A 19,558-nucleotide genomic window follows, 5' to 3' on the forward strand; every position below is an offset into this window, starting at 1 on the left:
TTCTGGACGGGCCCTCCTGGCCCGTGGCACGGTTGAGCGGGCGTTAGGCCCGAGGGGAGAGTCAGGTCACCGGCCTGTGGCGCAAGTAGGCGGGCACTAGGCCCGTGGGGCAAAACAGGCACTAGGCCTGAGTAACAGAGGGCGCAAGGCCCCATTATCCTCCAGATAGGCAGTCATAGGTAGGGGGCCTCCAGGTCAAGGAAGCCCAACACAATTGTGTGTATCTGAAGTCGGCGCAAGGCCGCAGGTTGCTGAAGTCGGCGCAAGGCCGCAGGTTGCTGAAGTCGGCGCAAGGCCGCAGGTTGCTGAAGTCGGCGCAAGGCCGCAGGTTGCTGAAGTCGGCGCTAGGCCGCAGGTTGCTGAAGTCGGCGCTAGGCCGCAGGTTGCTGAAGTCGGCGCAAGGCCGCAGGTTGCTGAAGTCGGCGCAAGGCCGCAGGTTGCTGAAGTCGGCGCAAGGCCGCAGGTTGCTGAAGTCGGCGCAAGGCCGCAGGTTGCTGAAGTCGGCGCAAGGCCGCAGGTTGCTGAAGTCGGCGCTATGCCGCAGGTTCGCGTAAGTTGGCGCTACGCCGCATGTGTGATGAGTTCTCAGTTTTCCCCACAGCCAGGCCCCCATGAAAGGTAGGCTGTCGGAAGTACGCGTTGGTGAGTACCACAAGGTTGAAACAGTATTACGGTGTTGTGCTATAACCTTTGTATAAGTGTCTCTCCGTCATAAAGTGTAAGCAGCGCCACGTCCCGTGGGCTGTGTTGTGTGTTCTCTTACAGGAGCAAAGAAGAAGGGCCAGTCGTCTGGCGGAAGCAGAGTATATAGCTGGTGAGCATAAAGGTGTTTCGTGTGTGTTCGTGGTGTATGTTGCCCCTCCCCCACTTCCCCTTTGGGCGTTTTCGTTCAGGGTCACCCCTGGTGCTCCGCACCACTACGGGGGCACCCAGTCTGAGGCCACAAGTGCCAATGATGACCCTTCACTGAGCCCAGTGTAGGCCACCCCAGTGCAGTGTGCCCCCCCCCATTCGTTTCAGGTGACCCAGGAAGTTCTTCTCCGTGTCTGAACGTGTGCCAGTATCGTCTGAGCTACCTCGATGGACTGAAGGTGGAGGACGGGAGGCGTGAGGTACGTAGGCCTGGTAAGTGAGCGATCCGAATTTTGTTCTCCAGGGCCCCACCCCCGTGCCTCTTACATCCTGTCTCCTCAGTAATTCAAGTGACGATATACGCTGCTGCTGTATGTCCGCTGCTGCAGTGTAATAATTATAACAACCTGTTGTGCTGCATCAGACCAGTGGTAGTGTCCTATCTCATCAGTAATTCCAGTGATGATATACACTGCTGCTATATGTCCACTGCTGCAGTATAATAATTATAACAACAACCTATTGTGCTGCATCAGACCAGTGGTAGTGTCCTGTCTCATCAGTAATTCCAGTCATTCCTGTGCCGCATATGGGCCCTCATTCCGAGTTGTTCACTCGCTAGCTGCTTTTAGCAGCATTTCAAATGCTAGGCCACCACCCTTTGGGAGTGTATCTTAGCTTAGCAGAATTGCTAACGAAATTTTTGCAGTTCTGCTATTAAATAATTCTCTGCAGTTTCTAAGTAGCTCCAGACCTACTCCTAGATTGCGATCACTGCAGACTGTTTGGTTCCTGGTTTGACGTCACAAACACGCCCTGCATTCGGCCAGCCACTCCCCCGTTTCCCCAGCCACTCCTGCATTTTCGGCTGGCACGCCTGCGTTTTTTAGCACACTCCCGAAAAACGCTCAGTTTCCGCCCAGAAACACCCACTTCCTGTCAATCACTCACCGATCAGCACAGCGACTGAAAAGCGTTGCACCGCCCTGTGTAAAATTGCATAGTTTTATGTGAAAGTACTTAGCACGTGTGCCCTGCGGCCCATACGCATGGGCAGAACTGACAGTTTTTAGCCTGATCATAATTCTGCTAAAAACGTCAGCGAGCGAACAACTCGGAATGACCCCCATTGTCTCATATAACTCCCAAAAAATAATGGGGAACAAAAATTTTGAGGAGAAAATAGGGAAATATCAAGAAGAACTATTTCCTCCTAGTGCTGAATCTGCTGCCACTAGCCATGACATAGATGATAAAATGCCATCAATGTCGTCTGCCAAGGCCGATGCCCAATGTGATAGTAGAGTGCATGTAAAATCCAAAAAGCCAAAGTTCAGTAAAAAGAACCAAAAAAAACAAATTTAAATCGTCTGAGGAGAAACGTAAACTTGCCAATATGCCACTTACGACACAGAGTGGCAAGGAACGGCTGAGGCCCTGGCCTATGTTTATGGCTAGTGGTTCAGCTTCACATGGCGATGGAAGCCCTCATCCTTCCGCTAGAAAAATGAAAAGAGTTAAGCTGGAAAGAGCACAGAAAAGAACTGTGCGCTCTGAGATGGTATCACAAATCCCCAAGGAGAGTCCAAGTGTGTCGGCGGTTGTGATACCTGACCTTCCCAACACTGGACGGGAAGAGGTAGCTCCTTCCATCATTTGCACACCCCCTGCAAGTGCTGGAAGGAGCACTCACAGTCCAGTTCCTGATATTCAAATTATAGATGTCACTGTTGAAGTACAGCAGGATGAGGATATGGGTGTTGCTAGCGCTGAGGAGGAAGTTGACGATTCTGATGGTGATGTGGTTTGTTTAAGTCAGGCACCAGGGGAGACACCAGTTGTCCTTGGGACGAAGAAGCCCATTGTGATGCCTGGGCAAACTACCAAAAAAGCCACCTCTTCGGTGTGGAATTATTTATCCACAAATCCGGACAACAGGTGTCAAGCCATCTGTTGCCTCTATCAATCTGTAATAAGTAGGGGTAAGGATGTTAACCACCTATGAACATCCTGCCTTATACAGTACTTCACCTGCTGCACATTCATCAGAAGTCAGTGTCAAGTTGTGAAACTTTGGGTAAGAGCGTAAGCAGTCCACTGACGCCTAAATCCCTTCTTCCTCCTGTACCCAAGTTCCTGCAAGCCATACCACCAACTCCCTCAACGTCAACTTCCTCCTCAGTCAGGAACGTCTGTAGTCCTGCAGGCCATGTCACTGTCAGAACTGAGGAGTCCTCTCCTAACCAGGATTCCTCCGTAGGATACTTGAGTGTTATGCTTGCTGTTGCTGCCACTGCTGATGTTGTTGCTGGGAGTCGATCGTCATCCCAGAGGGGAAGTCGGAAGACCACTTGTACTACTTCCAGTAAGCAATTGACTGTCCAACAGTCCTTTGTGAAGAAGATGAAATATGACAGCAGTCATCCTTTTGTAAAGCGGATAACTGAGGCCTTGACAGCTATGTTGGTGTTAGAGGTGCGTCCGGTATCCACCATTAGTTCAGTGGCACTTAGAGATTTGATGGAGACAGTGTGTCCCTGGTATCAAATCCCATCTAGGTTCCACTTCTCTAGGCAGGCGATACAGAGAATGCACACAGACGTCAGAAAAAGAGTCACCAGTGTCCTACAAAATGCGGTTGTATCCAGTGTCCACTTAACCACGGACATGTGGACAAGTGGAACATGGCAGACTAAGGACTATATGACTGTAACAGCCCACTGGGTAGATGTATGGCCTCCCACAGCAGCACCAGTAGCAGCATCTTGCAAACGCCAACTCGTTCCTAGGCAGGCTATGCTATGTATCACCGCTTTCCATAAGAGGCACACATCTGACAACCTCTTACGGAAACTGAAGAACATCATCGCAGAATGGCTTACCCCAATTGGACTCTCCTGGGGATTTGTGATATCGGATAACACCACCAATATTGTGTGTGCATTACATCTGGCCAAATTCCTGCATGTCCCATGTTTTGAACATACAATTAATTTGGTGGTGCAGAATGTTTTGAAAAATGAGAGGGGTGTGCAGGAGATGCTGTCGGTGGCGGGAAAAATTGCGGGCCACTTTCGGCATTCTGCCACTGCGTGCCGAAGACTGGAGCGCCAGCAAACACTCCTGAACCTGCCCCGCCATCAACTGAAGCAAGAGGTGGTAACGAGGTGGAATTCAACACTCTATATGCTTCAGAGGATGGGGGAGCAGCAAAAGGCCATTCAAGCCTATACATCCACCTACGATATAGGCAAAGAAGGGGTTATGCACCTGACTCAAGTGCATTGGAGAATGATTTCCGTCTTGTGCAAGGTTCTCCAACCCTTCGAACTTGCCACACGTGAAGTCAGTTCAGACACTGCCAGCTTGAGTCAGGTCATTCCCCTCATCAGGCTTTTGCAGAAGTAGCTGGATAAATTGAAGGAGGAGCTAAGACGGAGCTATTGCGCAAAGTATGTGGGACTTGTGGATGGAGCCCTTCATTTGCTTTGCCAGGATTCAAGGGTGGTCAATCAGTTGAAATCAGAGCACTACATTTTGGCCACCGTGCTCGATCCTAGGTTTAAAGCCTATGTTGTATCTCTCTTTCCAGCAGATACAAGTGTGCAGAGGTGCAAAGACCAGCTGGTTAGTAAATTGTCAACTCAAGCGGAACGTGACCCGTCAACAGCTCCTCCTTCAATTTCTCCCGCCACTGGGGCTGCAAGGAAAAGGATCAGATTTCCTAGCCCACCCGCTAGCGGTGATGCAGGACACAGACAAAGGGAGTGCAGATGCACTAAACGATCATTACAGTATAATAAAATATAATATGTCATAAGAGGTTGTTGGTATATCGTTGGCCAATGATATCGGCCTGCCCACCAATCGTCCAGGTCACCTCTTGTCGAGCAGGTTCCTAACACTATGGGGCCAACATCCGGAATGCAGGGAACCCCCAAACACGATCCAGCAAAGGACCCCCCCAGGGCATCACACTAAAAATAGTGATAGTAAAGTGATATAAAGTGTAGGTATGTGAAGGTCCCTACTATGATTTTAAAGGTAGAGAGCATGTGAAAAAAATGTGCATACATAAATAATAGACAAACATGATATGAAAAGTGACTGTGTATTTAAATGGTGATGCCCTGAGACAGCCCAGCCAGATCAGCCATGTGGGAACCTACGTCCAAATGCCAACCCCAAATTTACTGACACTATATATAAATAAATAGGACTTACTTAGAATTATGCCTGTGTCACTGTGCAGTCCATGCTGGTTTCCCTGCTTAAAAACATAGAGGGTGGTGGGCGGAGGGGTGCCAATCTAGATTTGAGGCATTCTCAAACCTCAGGTGTGTATTTCTACACATATACATAGTAGGGGAAATGGTTCTAAATTGCACACCCTCCAGTAATGAAAGGTGCTATGCTGTTGAGAATAAAGTACTATACACAGACAAAGGGGGTGCAGATGCACTAAACGATCATTACAGTATAATAAAATATAATATGTCATAAGAGGTTGTTGGTATATCGTTGGCCAATTATATCAGCCTGCCCACCAATCGCCCAGGTCACCTCTTGTCGAGCAGGTTCCTAACACTATGGGGCCAGCATCCGGAATGCAGGAAACCCCCAAACACGATCCAGCAAAGGACCCTTTCATTACTGGAGGGTGTGCAATTTAGAACCATTTCCCGTACGGTGATGCAGGGCAGTCAGGAGCGAAAGCTGACATCTGGTCCGGACTGAAGGACCTGCCAACGATTACTGACATGTCTACTGTCACTGCATATGATTCTGTCACCATTGAAGGAATGGTGGAGGATTATATGAGTGACAGCATCCAAGTATGCATGTCAGACAGTCCGTACGTATACTGGCAGGAAAAAGAGGCAATTTGGAGGCCCTTGCACAAACTGGCTTTATTTTACCTATGTTGCCCCCCCTCCAGTACATACTCCGAAAGAGTGTTTAGTGCAGCCGGTATTAACCTTGTCAGCGATCGGCGTAGGAGGTTACTTCCACTAAATGTGGAGAAGATGATGTTTATCAAAATGAATTATAAATTCCTTCGGGAAGACCTTTACCAGCAATTGCCTCCAGAAAGTACACAGGGACCTGTGATGGTGGATTCCAGTGGAGACGAATTAATACTCAGTGAGGAGATGTACACAGTGTACACAGTGAAAGGGGTGAGGATGTACACAGTTAAAGGGGTGAGGATGTACACAGTGAAAGGGGTGAGGAATCGGAGGATTATGATGAGGTGGACATCTTGCCTCTGTAGAGCCAGTTTGTGCAAGGAGAGATTAATTGCTTCTTTTTTGGTGGGGGCCCAAACAAACCAGTCAATTCATCCACAGTCGTGTGGCAGACCCTGTCGCTGAAATGACTGGTTTGTTAAAGTGTGCATGTCCTGTTTATACAACATAAGGGTAGGTGGGAGGGCCCAAGGCCAATTCCATCTTGCACCTCTTTTTCTTCTTTGCAACATGTGCTATTTGGGGCCTATTTTTTTAAATCTGCCATCCTGTCTGCCACTGCAGTGCCACTCCTAGATGGGCCAGGTGTTTGTGCCGCACACTTGTGTCACTTAGCTTAGTCATACAGCTACCTCCAGTGGCAAACGCAGGATTTACTTGGGGGGGTTTCCGTATTTTAAATATATATGTAAAATATAGGAAGCAGTGTTGGCACTCAGGTAGTGAAAAGACTTTTCATTACCTGAGTGCCGCCAACACCACTTGCTATGTATGGGCTCCTGGCCGGCGGGGCTTTTATTTACATATGGGAGTGCTGCCTCATGGACTATATATATATATATATATACACACACACACACACACACACAAATAAGTCCTTGCGCAAAAAGTCCTTCAGGCTCCAGAGTTTAGAATGTCGCTCTGATCCCTCCAAGCCCTCCGAGTATCGCAACTGGTAAACAAATGGGGAGCGCACTTGTAAGTGGTTAAAAAGCACAATCTTTACTTAAAACATATGCTCACGTACATTCCTCCTGACGAAGTCCCCCATTGGACGAAATGCGTTAGGCGTGGCCTAGACGTGGACGCTGTGACGTCATCTGCCAAGACCAGAGCAGACACTGAGACAAGTCTGCCTTACAACCGGAGCAGCTAAGTTGCAGCGATCCATTCATGCTGCTCATTTTAAATTTGAATGTACGTGAGCATATGTTTTATGTAAAGATTGTGCTCTTTAACCACTTACAAGTGCGCTCTCAATTTGTTTACCATATATATATATATATATATATACACACACACACACACACACACACGCACACACACACACACACACACACGTGTATAGCATGCACATGGCGTCTTTAAAATAAAGTGTGCCCAGTAAATGGATTGGATATATACACACACACATACAGTGTGTGTGTGTGTATAAAAAAAAATCAATATACAGTATGACACACACACACACTCACACACTGTATAGGAACCAGATGCACACTGACTGACACACACACACACACACACACACACTGTATAGGAACCAGATGCACACTGACTGACACACACACACACACATTGTATAGGGACCAGATGCACACTGACACACACACATACACTGTATAGGGACCAGATGCACACTGACACACACACACATACACTGTATAGGGACCAGATGCACACTGACACACACACATACACTGTATAGGGACCAGATGCACACTGACACACACACATACACTGTATAGGGACCTGATGCACACTGACACACACACACATGTAGTACAGGGGGAGCATACCTTCTCAATCATCACAGGCCAGCTCACCCTCCTTCAGATGCTACTGCACTGTGCCTTGTGTCCCTCCCCCTGTTCCCAGCATGGGGGAGGGCTGCTGTGTGTGTTCAGAGCTGCCGGAGTCTGACAGGCGGTGTCCGTGAAAGCTCCCATCAGAGGAGCCTGTAATATCCACAGCGCGGATTCTGCAGCAGGAGTGACAGTGACTCACTGTCACTGACTGCAGTCCGCGCTCTACGCCAGCCGCCGAGGGGTGAGTGTGTCGGCTGGAGAGGGCTCTCTGTGTGGCTGCCGGTCCATTCTCTCCGCTGGTGGGGTCTCTGATGCGGGCCTCCTTCCATCTTCCGGAAGCAGCCGCACCGTGCATGACGATGCCTAGTCCTCCTGTGCGCTGCACGTGCGGCTGCTTCCGGAAGTTCAGGCAAACACTAGTGGCGCGCTGTAGCTGTGATCGCGATCGCGGTAGCGGTAGCGATCTCGGTTTGTATTGAGACAGAGACAAAGCTGTCTCTGAGAACAAGAATTTGTCCTAACAGGGGGGGTTTCTGGGTACTCAGAAACCCCCCCTGCGTGCGCCACTGACCTCATTGCACCTCGTTTTCTTCTTTGCATCATGTGCTGTTTGGGGCCTATTTTTTAAATCTGCCATCCTGTCTGTAACTGCAGTTCCACTAATAGATGGGCGAGGTGTTTGTGCCGCACACTTGTGTCACTTAGCTTAGTCATACAGCCACCTCGGTGCAACGTTTAGGCCTAAAAACAATATTGTGAGGTGTGAGGTGTTCAGAATAGACTGGAAATGAGTGGAAATGATTGTTATTGAAGTTAATGATACTGTAGGAGCAAAATTACCCCCAAATTCTGCGATTTTAGCTGTTTTTATGTTTTTTTTTTCAAAAATCATCCAGATCCAAAACCAAAACATGAAAGGGTGGTTTTGGCAAAACCAAGCCAAAACCAAAACACGAAAATGGAATTAGAACCAAAACCAAAACACAAAACACGAAAAGTGCCCGCTGCACATCTCTACGAAAGTGACTTTATTATCTGTACTGAATGGACATTTGAATATATTAGGCCCATCAAAGGAATAAAGGATTGGTCCATTGGTTGTAATCCATTTAAGTTTTACCTGGACAACTTTGAGGTTTTATTTTCATTTATTGTCATTGTCAGTACCAGGGAACCCACCCCTCCTCCACCACCTTTTCTGCATATCTCAACAAACGCATAGCTTTAGATTAGAGATGTGCGCCATCCCAAATCTCGGGTTTTGGATTCTTGTTTTGAATCTGTATCTCCTTCGTGTTTTTGATTTGTATTTGTGTTGCCTCTTACTCTCTTGCGAGTTTTGGATCTGTATTTGTTTTGGATCTGTATTTTTTTTAATTATAAAAACAGCTAAAAGCACAGAATTTTGGCCTGTTTTTGTTCCTACAGGATTACTAACCTCAATAACATTAATTTCCACTCATTTCCAGTCAATTTTGACCACTTCACAGATCACAATATTGTTTTCCTCCAGTTTAGGCCAAAACATTGCACCAAGGTAACTGGATGACAAAGCTAATCGACAGCAGTGGGCGGCACAAACATGCCTCACTTAAACTTCCAACATGGCACATCTAGGAATCAGAATGGCACTGCAGTGGCAGACAGGGTGGCAGTTAATAATAAATTATACAAATGTTTGTCTCCACAGTCAGCAATGCTCAAAACAGCACATAATGCAAAGAAAAGAGGTGCAAGATGGAATTGTCCGACCTTGGGCCCCCCCACCCTCCCTTGTGCTGCACATATTAAACAGGACATGCACAGTTTAACAAACCAATCTTTTCAGCGACAGGGACTGTCACTTGTGGCTGAAATTATTGGTTTGTTTGGGCCCCCATAAAACAATTTTTTAGAAAGACTACCTCCAATCAGTAATGAATATGTTAATGATTGGGGTGTTAATTACATTATACGCTTGTACAATAAATTTGATGTCTTCATCACAAATAACATAACATGGAGGAGGTGCCTAGATGGCTAATGTTCCTACCTCTACTAACTTTGGCCTCACAAATGGAGCAGATGCTTTCACAAATGTTGTCAGGATTGGGGTAGAAATAATGCTGCACCAAAGAGGTGGCTTTTTTGGTCTTCTGCCCAGACATTGCAATGGCTTTCTTTTTATCATGGTCAACAATACACAAACATCATCAACATCCTCAGTGTCAGATAGTAGTAGTACACACATTTCCCCCTCATCATGTTCCACTTCCACACATGAATCCTCAATTTCTATTATGTCCTCCTCATCATCACTATCTTTACTTGATCTGCTCCCCACATGTGCAGATGGTGCAGAAATGGCAGAAGGAGGTGAAAGAGGCATCTCTATGAGGACAGTGTTAGGAATGTCAGACTCACACATAGCTGACGTGGACACCCCTAAACACTCATCAAGAATGTCTGATGGATCTTATTCTGAATGCCTTCAGTATGTCTTACTGCCTCTGCAGCTAACTTTCCTTTTTATTTTTTTTTCTGTACTACTGTAAAATTAAATGATTTTACATGCCCTGACTGAAGCCCTCTATGCCCTGGGCATCATCCTTAGTAGATGATGTTGCTGGACTTGTATCGTCATGACACTTGCACTACTAGTATATGCTTCCTGCTCTATTCTAAATTGTTTGTCCTCCATATCTATCCACAAACACGAATGGGGTACAGAACACACAATTTGTACCAAAAATGTAAAACCTTCAGTGTAGCACAATACGCGTATGAGTCAGAAATAGTAATCAAACACTGCGGTTTAATATCACCAACAGTGTGGCACAATACATTTATGAGTCAGAGATAGTAATCGAATACTGCAGTTTAAATTCACCAACAGTGTCACACAATACGTGTATGAGTAGGAAATAAAATATATTACTGTGATACTACCTACACCCACAGCGTCTCACAATACGTGTATGAATACGATATAAAATATACTACACTGCAGTTGACCTTCACCAACAGTGTCACACATTATGTGTATGAGTACAAAATAATAATAATATACTGCGGTCTGCCCATCAGTGTCACAGTACTTATGAAAATAAAATAAAAATTGTATAGTACACCGGGGAACAGCACAAACAAAAAAAAATTATAATTATATTTTTAGGCTTTTTGTTTTTAGCTTTTTATTATTTTAATTTTACACTGGGGTGGAGCCCCCGGATGGACTGTCCGTCCAAAGATCACCCCTTTCAGATACAGCAGACAGAACACCCCTGGACTGATACAGCAGACAGAGCATCCCTGGACTGATACAACAGACAGAGCACCCCTGGACTGATACAGCAAACAGCACTCCCCCATGTTCTGATACAGTAGACAGAGCACCCCTGGACTGATAAAACAGACAAGGCACCCCTGAACTGATACATCAGACAGAGCACCCTGCCTGGACTGATACTGCAGACTTAGTGCCCCTGGACTGATACAGCAGACAGAGCACCCCTGTACTGATACAGCAGACAGAGCACCCGCCCCACGCCAGACAACATAGTACTGATTCAGACACATCTGTCCAGTACACTCTTTACAACCAGAGTGAAGATGGCGACAATCACCGTGGACTTTTATAGAATCCAAAACCAGCGAGAATCCAACAGCGGGATGATACATTTGGCCTCGATTTGGGATCCCAAAGTTTGGGTGGGCCCGATACTCCGAGAACCAGATCAGCTCATATCTACTTTAGATGCACATCTTTATGCAAAATGCAATTTTATTTGATGATGAGATTCACCTTATCTTTGCTTAGCATGAGTATCGCAGGTTAGAGGATTGTATTGGATGAAGGGGTGGGCATCAATTAATGAGAAGGCAGGACACCCATTGCTTTGATTATTGCAGTTCTGTTAATACTGGCACCTTAGAGGTTAATGTTGCAAGTTAGAAAAATTAGAATGATAAATCATGCTAATGAGGGAATTACGTTTATTGACCGTTATTTATTTTTCAACTGTCTAAATGAAAGTGTTTGTCTTTATATTTTCCTACAATTTCTCTTTCAGGCACAACAGAAAATGACTGTAATGTGAAAGTCAGTGACCGACTGAAACCTCTAACCAGGACCGCCATCAGGGGTGTACTGGGCACGGCTGTCCTGGGCCCAGCCTCTCTGACAGAGATGGGGGGCCCGAGTTGCACAGGACGCCATCCACCCGCTGACATCTGTCTCCATCCTTCCGCAACCGTGCTCTATTGAAAATGTCCTTCCCAAAATGGTCGGCGCCTCAGAGGAGACAGTTATTAAAGATACTAGAAGAGGCTCTATTATCTTTAATAACTGTCTCCTTGGAGGTGGCAGCCATTTTTTGGAGGGATGTTTTCAATAGTTTGAAGAAGGCAAGTATGAATGGCAGACCTGCAGCGCCAGCTGCAGCTGGCAGGGGGAATCCCCTGTATATGAGCAGAATCCATAACAACGAGAAGGTACTGGCATAATAACTGAGTGGGCATAATATGGTGACAAGGGTATTAATGTAGCGGCATAATATTGTGTCAGGGGCATTACAGTAGGGACTTAATATGGTGCAGGGGCATAATATGGTGTTGCTCTGTGTTTCTCTTTTTAATATACATATTTTTATATATATATATATATATATATATATATATATATAATTGTGTGCCACTTCCACACACAGCAAAAATCCTCCAGGATCTATTCTGTGAGATTTATTGAGGAAGTGATATTACTTGCATCTTTGTGATTGTCAAACCAGCTATATATTCTTTGAGTTATATTTCTCTTCATGGATTAATATCCGAATCTGAGATAGCCTTGATTACAAGATATAGATATCTTATCGAGGAGATTTATCAAAATTATCAACATATAACTGTCAACACCCTAAAGGGAACTATAATCAGTAGCCCCCATAAGGGACCTTATTAAGGATCAGTTATCTCCAAGGTAGTTTTTATAAACACCAATACAGGACTGCCAGTATTCCCAAAAGGAACCACCAATTAAGCTCCTATAAGGAGCTTGATTAGAGATCTAATTATCCTTATATTTAAGACCATGGCTCTTACATATTAACCTACTGATGATAAATAAGCCTGTCTTCTATATCCGTTACCCCTGATGAAGTCGATAAGACGAAAAGCATTGGGTTTGTCAGTCAGAAGTTCTCAACTTTGTTTGTGAAGATATTCCCTCTTGAGCTCACACCTTGTAAGAGGTGAGGGAGTATCTTAAGTCAACAACAAACGTATTGGTTTTATTGACATTTTATAAGATTCTTGTGAATATTTCATGATGAATTATATGGAAAATTCCATCTGTTCAATTGTATGCTATTAAAATATTTTTTACTAATTGGCCTTGGGCCTTTTTGTTTGGGTGACTATCTGGTGAGGGGTGTCTATTACAGGTCCCCAGACACAAACATTCTCCAGTATACAACTCATGCTTATGGAAATAACGCTGGAAGATCCTGTGTAAATACATTCCATTTTAGCGCACTTGGGAAATTGTTTTTATCTTGTATGTTATTGAGGTCTTTCAACAGGGATTTCTCCCGTTGTGCTGCTCTCAGTTTGGCGCGAGATAAAGATACTTTTGTGTTTTATATATATATTTAGATATATATATTTATTTATTTTATTGTTATTTTTTTTGGGGGGGGGCTGCCTATTTTGTCAGTCCTGGGCCCCACAATTTCTGATGGCCGCCCTGCCCTGCATACGCATGTGCCATTTTGCCAAGATTTAACCTGATCGCAGCGCTGGAAAAAGTTGCTAACGAGCAATCAACTCGGAATGACCCCCCCCCCCCCCATGGTTTTGCCCATTAGAGAAAGATTTTGCTGCTACGATCAGGTCTGAATTAGGCCCTACATTGTTTGCACGGGTGTTCAAGGGAAATAATTGACGACATTGCATCTTTTGACTATTGTCTAGTGTGCACACAACTTTACTTTTAGCCTCCCTGCATGTTAATCAGCCCTTTTGGTCAATTCATGCCGTGGCGTGATTTGGTAGCGCCGAGTATCTTTTCATGTGACTTTTTCTATTAAACTGCGTAGCATTTTGTATGCAGATACAGGTGCAGGCGCACACTGAATATAGGCATGCCGCATATAATTTAAATCAGCAGAGTCTGCTTGTGCATTAATAAACATAGCAATGCAAATAAGATGCATTTTTGCAAAAAAAGACACCCAACGCTAACGGAGTTGCATGGGACCTGTCAGCTCACTCACGCCAGGCATCTCCTGCTGCGTGGCACATTGAGGCAAGATGTATGAGGACACATCTTTATAAAAGCCCCTTAGTTCAGTTCCCTTCAATTATTAACAGGACATACAAGAGAGTAGGGATCATAGCCAGATTAAGGGAGGGGTGCAGGGGATACTGTACTCCACACAATGGGTCTGATTCAGACCTGATCGCTGCTGTGCTGTGTTTTTGCACAGCAGGCGATCAGGTCTGAACTGCGCATGCACCGCAATGCTCAGCCACGACGGTCTGCAGCGACGAGGAGCGCCAGGCAGTGAAGGGATGGTGTGAAAAATCCCATTGCAGTGGTGAATGCAAAGAGATTGACAGGAAGAGGGCATTTGTGGGTGGCAACTGACCGTTTTTCAGGAGTGTCTGGAAAAACACAGGAGGGATCAGGCATTTGGAGGAATGGTTTCTGACGTCAGCTCCGGCCACAATCAGCACAGCAGCTGCACAAGCTCTCCTGCACATGCGATCGCACACCTGCACAGCAAATTCCTTCTCCCCCTGTAGGCTGCGACCACCTGATCGCAGGGATGCAAAAAACACACCCTAACGATCAGGTCTGAATTACCCCCAATGACATCAATAGGTCTCCCTCTTGTGCAATAGCAGAATCAGGCAGCAAGAATATGAGCAGGACAGTATGCAGTGCAGACAGAGATACAGGATTATCAGGTTTCATGAGCTACCGATAGAGCTTCCTGACCAGAGGAGAGATAAGAGGGAGGAGAGAGCTGTTATTGACACAGGGATCCAAGCTTTTCCTCCTCCACGTCTGCGTCCTGTGTAACCTATTATTAAATAAGAACATTTGGGGCTAAAGATAGAGATACACACAAAGACTCCTTCTGAGTCCTGTCCCAGTGTGTAAGTAGTACAGAAGCTGCTATTCATGCACGTGACAAGATAAATTATAGATTTTATTTTTCTATGTGTATTTTAAGGTCATTAAAGTTGTCGTTTTTTCCACTACAGGAAAACTTAATAAAATTGTTTAATATACACAATCCATACCTCCCAACATGACATGAGGATCAAAATGCTCTCTACCTGGACTTTCCTCTTAATTTATGCAATCACGTGTGTTGAAATACTTTTCTTATCAATTAAATAGTTCAACACAGGTGATGCCAATCATATATAAAGAGGGAAGTCCCTCCTCGAATGGGTCACATTGGGAGGTATACACAAACTACTAGTCTTAAGTGCCCCCTCAAGGCTTAATCTGGCACTGGTAGGGATGTACATTGACTCCTAATTGTTTCAAACCATCAATATTTTTGTTACCATGATCAATGTGTTTGGGCCACACCTGCGAGATCACAGCGACTAATTAGATTGACACTTTATGTGTCTACCTTAGATGTGACCTGCTCAGTCCCTCCCGTCTCAGGGCTACTACTGGGCAACAGAGCACATTGCAAGTTCTGATTGGCTCTGTTTTAGAGAGCCAATCTGAGCATAGCCCTCATCCTTGCAGCAGCAGCAAGCTAAGGAATCACACACAGGCATGTGACAGTCACTCACAGCTGGTTGCATGAAATAACACATAGACCTGTCCCACACTCAGGAGGGAATGTATTATAGTAGCACTTCCTGCTTCAGCTCGGTAATGACAAGGAAACCACTCCACTCTGAAATCGATAGCTGCGGCTGTCAGAGCAGTCAGCGCTGCTGACCATTCTTACACTGTACCCACATATCGTACTATCTTTAAGATAGCAGCGCCAATATTGAAGGGGGCACATAGCGCCCCTGTCACTGGGCACACACCACGGCTGTCATACAGTATATGGGGGGGAAGCGGTATAGTGCACATAACGTGCATTCATATCTCTTCACCCCATAACAACTTTTCATACATCTACCCCTCAGCCTACATGAGCACTGTTTGTGCAGTGCAGCAGTGTAGTCCTGTACTGCTCTACCTCCTACAGTGACAAAGTCAAATTCTGCCCATTCCAAATAGCCACCCTGTGAGGTATTATGCATGCACAAATTCGGACAACTGTGTATGCATGAACCATCGTTATGGATTTGCCATTGAATGCTTTTGATGTGATGGTTTAACTACCATACCACCATAGTATCGCAAACATTCCATAGTGTAAGCCTATCACACCATTCAATGATGGGCTTACGATGTTCATCCCTACAAGAGACACAAAATATACTGGAAACTACTGAGGAGGAAAGGGATTTAGGAGTCAAGTGACTTAAAGGCAGGGGAGCAATGCAACAAAGCAATGAGAAAGGCTAGTCAGATGCTTGGTTGCATATGGAGAGGAATCAGTAGCAGAAATGAAGAAGTAATAATGCCACTGTATAGGTCATTGGTACGGGTTCACCGGTAATACTGTGTCTTGTTCTGGAGATAATGTCTCCAGAAGGATATAAATAAATTGCATTAGAGAGCGTACAAAGATGGGCAACTAATATGGTGCCTGGCCTACATAACAAAACAAACCTAGAAAGACTAAAAGATCTTAACATGTACAGTTTGGAGCAAAGAAAGGAAAAGGGGGACATTATAGAAACTTTCAAATATACTAAGGGTTTAACAAAGTACAGTAGGGAAACATTGGGGGGTAATTCAGAGTTGATTGCAGCAGCAAATTTGTTAGCAGTTGTGCAAAACCATGTGCAATGCAGGTGTGGCAGATATAACATTTGCAGAGAGAGGTAGATTTGGGTGGGTTATTTTATTTCTGTGCAGGGTAAATACTGGCTGCTTTATTTTTACACTGCAATTTAGATTTCAGTCTGAACAAACCCCACCCAAATCTAACTCTCTCTGAATTGGGCCCATTCTTCAAAGGAAGACAAATATTAGAACGCGAGGATTTGCACTGAAACAGGAGGGAGGCAGGTTCAGGGCAAATTTTAGGAAAAACTACTTCGCAGAAAGGGTAGTGTACAAGTGGAATAGTCTCCAATCAGAGGTGGTAGAGGCTAAAACAGCAGAGAAATGTAAACATGCTGTGGACAGGCATATGAATATCCTTACAAAGAACTAAGGATCAAAAAAGGGTTGAGATTACCTAAAGGATAAAAAAAAACGGGCAGGCTATATTGGCCAAGTGGCTCTTGCCACTGCCATTAAATTCTCTGTTTCTGTGTTTCTATGTAAAAGCAGATAGGAAAATAAAGGGCAAGAATGCCTTCTTATAAGAGTTTATATTCTAATAGGAAAGGAAACAAGAGGAGAATCTCAGTGTTCAAAAATTACTTTATTAGCGTCACTAATCTCTATGGAATAATAGATGATTATGACCTCAGAGAAAATTACCATTGAATAAAAATTAATCACAACAAAAAAATTCTTCAAACGTGGATACCAATAGTTATCTCCACTACAAGAGCAATCACCTCAAATATTGGAAGAACAATATTCCATTCTCCCAATTCAGTTGAATCAAAAGAAATTGCAGTAAACCAGAGGACTGCCAGGTACAGCTGGAAAGGTACAGGGACAGATTCAAACAAAAAGAATATCCAGATACCATTCTGAAAGAAGCCATCACCAGAACCAATGAACCTGAAAGATCCAAGTTGTTGGAATATAAAACAAGGGAGAAATCAAAAGATTCTACAGCATTCATAACAACCTTCAACCGGCATGAAAAATCAATCCGAGAATCATTTAGAAACCATTGGAGAATCTTACTCATGGATCCTATTCTTAAAGAAATCCTCCCTCCTCATCCCGAAATAGTTTTAAAAAAATCACGGAACCTCAACGACCTTCTAGCCCCAAGCATGCTGAAGACCAACCAAGAAAAAGACCACACATGACCTAAATGTGTGGGTTCCTATAAATGCGGGCGATGCAACGTATGTAGGTATTTACATCCAAACAGGAAAACCTTTACTGATGTGGAAAAGAAAAAGGAATACAAAATCAAAAACTACATGAACTGCAATACCCAATCGGTCATATACCTTCTGGAATGTGATTGCGGCAAACAGTACATCGGGAAGACAAAGAGACCCTTGAAGATGAGGATAAAAGAGCACGTGAGAAACATCAGGAACAAAGTGGAGAGCCATGCTGTCTCCAAACACTTCATTTCTACGCATAACTCCAATCCAGAGGCCCTGACTTTTAAAGCTATCGAACTGGTAAAGTTGGGAGATAGAGGAGGGGATCTCGCCAATAAATTGTCACGTCGCAAGATGTTTTGGATATTCCAATTACAGACATTACAGCCGAAAGGATTCAATGACAGTTACGAGATCGCCCCCTTTTTATGAAATACGGTATCAAATTTTTCATTCACCTTCCCTTCCTCTAGCCCTTTTTTTCCCCCTCCTCCCTCCCCTCATCCGCTTCCCCCTCCCCCCCCCCTTCCCTAACCACCTTAATTTCCCTTATTTCCACTTCTCACTTTGCCTCTCCCAAATAATCGCTATCTCACATTTTCAAACACTGTTTTAAAATTAAAAGTTCATTTATAATATTGAGTTTGGAGTGACAACCTAGAAGGCACAACGTCGTTACAGTCAAACCACGCTGGAAATGCCCAAACATGTCCGATTTTGGAAGCCAAGCAGCGTTGGGCCTGATCAGTACCAGTGAGGGGGACCACCTGGGAAGATCAGGTACTGTATAGAACGAGAACGAATAGGGGCCTGAGAAAGGTATATACTCCATGTTAATATAAATTCACAAATAAAACACTGAACACTGTAATACGCTTTGTTTTTATTTTTATTTTTATTTCTATTAACACAGGGCTTATAAGTGCACTAGAAGTTACATGCACAGTATCTTATAATCACATTCACTATGTCAAATTAAATCAAAACATGCCCACTCTAAAATAAGCTGTGCACTTAGTTTTTATATGTATATATTAATAAACCAACAATTTTTTCCACTTTATCCTGAATCACTAACCCATACACTAAACCTGCTATTTAATTTATGTATCCATACTCCATCAATTCCATAAAGTAGTAATGCCCATAGTTATATTATATATTTTTCTTATGTATTTCTATTATTTTTTTAAATATACATAAAAGTCTTTATCTCTGTTGTTAGTATCATTAAAACTTTTACTAGCCATTTTCCTATTTCCATCATTTGCAGCTAAATTATGAGCAATTAGATGTTTACAAACAACGATGTATTCCTGAAACTCTCATTTATTTTTTATTTTTTACAGAATCTTTGCCAGTGCCGTTTCTAGCGGAGGGCGAGCCATGCAACCGCACGGGGCACCCGCAGCGGCACTTTGCGTGTACTTATGTCCCCCTCCTCCCTCTTCCCAAGCACTCCTGCTCGGGGGGGCCGAGTTTCGCGGAATGACGCGTTTGCGTAGTGACGTTACGACGCAATCGCGGCATTCTGCGAAACCCCGCCCCCCCCCCCCAGCAGGAGTACTCAAGAGGGAGGAGGAGCAGACAAGCCTGGAAGGAGGAGGCGGCCGGCGCGAGGGAGGTGAGGCGGCCCGACCCGAAGAGCGGGAAGATCTTCTATGTGTAAGTAGTCTCTCTCTCTCTCTCTCTCTCTCTCTCCCCCTCTCCCTTCCTTCCCCCCCACTTGACAACTACCTGCCGCACTGTTTAAAATGGGGACACCGGCCTTCCGCACTGTGTAAAATGGGGACACCTGCCTGCCGCACTCTGTAAAATGTGGACACCTGCCTG

At 44.7% G+C, this 19,558-nt stretch overlaps 1 pseudogene; it reads left to right on the plus strand.

Moving 5' to 3' along the window:
- The first annotated feature begins 18,398 nt into the window (after nt 1–18,398).
- Nucleotides 18,399–18,517, plus strand: LOC134945184 (5S ribosomal RNA; annotated as a pseudogene).
- Nucleotides 18,518–19,558: the final 1,041 nt, after the last annotated feature.

This window comes from Pseudophryne corroboree, chromosome 1 (assembly GCF_028390025.1).
Source record: "Pseudophryne corroboree isolate aPseCor3 chromosome 1, aPseCor3.hap2, whole genome shotgun sequence".
NCBI classification, from domain to species: Eukaryota; Metazoa; Chordata; class Amphibia; order Anura; family Myobatrachidae; genus Pseudophryne; species Pseudophryne corroboree.